Source organism: Vombatus ursinus, unplaced genomic scaffold, assembly GCF_900497805.2.
Source record: "Vombatus ursinus unplaced genomic scaffold, bare-nosed wombat genome assembly UNPS02005659.1, whole genome shotgun sequence".
NCBI classification, from domain to species: Eukaryota; Metazoa; Chordata; class Mammalia; order Diprotodontia; family Vombatidae; genus Vombatus; species Vombatus ursinus.
Genome location: NW_020945437.1, coordinates 14,159,107 through 14,160,690, shown reverse-complemented (window position 1 = coordinate 14,160,690; position 1,584 = coordinate 14,159,107). Strand labels below are relative to the sequence as shown.

The following is a 1,584-nucleotide window of genomic DNA, read 5'->3' as shown; positions in this document are numbered from 1 at the left end:
GTCTAGCACAGGGCTGGCAAGGCTGGAGTTTGCAGGGGGCTTCTTGGCCCATTCAGTCATATGCATTTGATAAATAGCATCCCCCTTCCTAGTCAGGGTGTGCTCATAATCTTCCCAACTCTGCCTATCCACAAAATGTCATGTGAAGGACAGAAGCGTAACTATCCAATCAGCTTTGGGGTTGTAGCAAAGAAAGGCTTCTTCCTAGTTCCTTACATGGACTTGATCCTATGAGTTTGTTTGTTTTTTTTAATTTTTTTATATAAAATATCAGACTCTTTCAGAACTCAAGTGATTTCATTGTTAATTGAGGAGAGAGCAATTTAAGCCAGTCTGTTAGTACAAATAATGCCTGACATATAGTAAGCATTTAATAAGATGGAATATTTGAGTGTAAGCTCAAGTGAGGAAAATAAGGGTCAGGAGCATTAGAGATCTTTATAGAAAGGCACTGGGGTTTGCTCGAAGGTCCTTCTGATTCCAGAATCTCATTGCTAGACACACGCCCAGGATCTCTGTAAAGCTTAAGAAGAGTCCTCTATGCCCTAGGATTTTCAGTGCTTCATCTGAATGCTTAAGGAATTTAGCTCCATAAACCTGGCACTTTAGGCTCTGGGTCTTACAGAGTGCAATGCAAAAGGTATAGTCCTGGATGTATAAGCTTGTGGTGTTGAAGAGGCCACAGCAATCCAAACTTTTCTCTAGTTCATTCTGGTTCTTGTTAGTCATGACCAATCAATAGGTGCTGATGACATCTTTCTGTGTGTTTCTGTTGATTGCCAGACAGGAACAAGAGATTCCAAAATGGAAGATGAAAACCAAAACAAGTATGATCATATAAAAGAAAGCAGGAGTTGGTGGTGGTAGACAGCACCGATGAGAGCAACCACGGCAATGAGGAGGAGGAAGACATACACTGTGATGACTCCCCTAATGATGTAGATGCTGGATACCAGCTCCAGACCCTTGCCCCAGGCAGCCACACTGATCAGTAGCAGCCTTACCAGCATATAGACCAAGTTGAGCGCACACAAGGCATTCCTGGAGCAGGCAAAGCCACCACAATCCATCTTCTTAGCTCTGGGTACTGGGTCCCAAAGACTCAAGGGTGCGAAAGATCTCGGGAATCTTCCATGAAGGCCCTGGTGGCTTCTGAACAAGTTATGCCATAGGAATGGAATGATGGAATATGATAAAAAAGATGGAATGCTATTTAGTTGTGAGGAATGTTGAAGGGGATAGTTTCAGAGTAACTTGGGAAAACTTGATTAAACTAATGCAGAGTGAAATGAGCAGAACCAGGATAATAATTTATACAAGAACATCAGTATCATGAAGACACATTTGAAAGTCTAAAGAACTCTGATCAATACAATGACCAATCACTGTTCCAGAGGACTCAATAGGTTACCCAACTCTTGATAGATAGCAGGTGGACTCAGAAGGCAGAGTGAGGCATACATTTTGGAAAGAGCCAAACAAGAAATTTGCTTTGTTTGACTATACATATTTGTAACAAGAGATTTAGTTTTTTTCATTCTTTCTTTCTTTCTTTCTTTCTTTCTTTCTTTCTTTCTTTCTTTC

General features: G+C 41.1%; 1 pseudogene; it reads right to left on the bottom strand.

Moving 5' to 3' along the window:
- Positions 1-438: 438 nt before the first annotated feature.
- Positions 439-1,070, bottom strand: LOC114032672 (annotated as a pseudogene).
- Between the last annotated feature and the right edge of the window lie 514 nt (positions 1,071-1,584).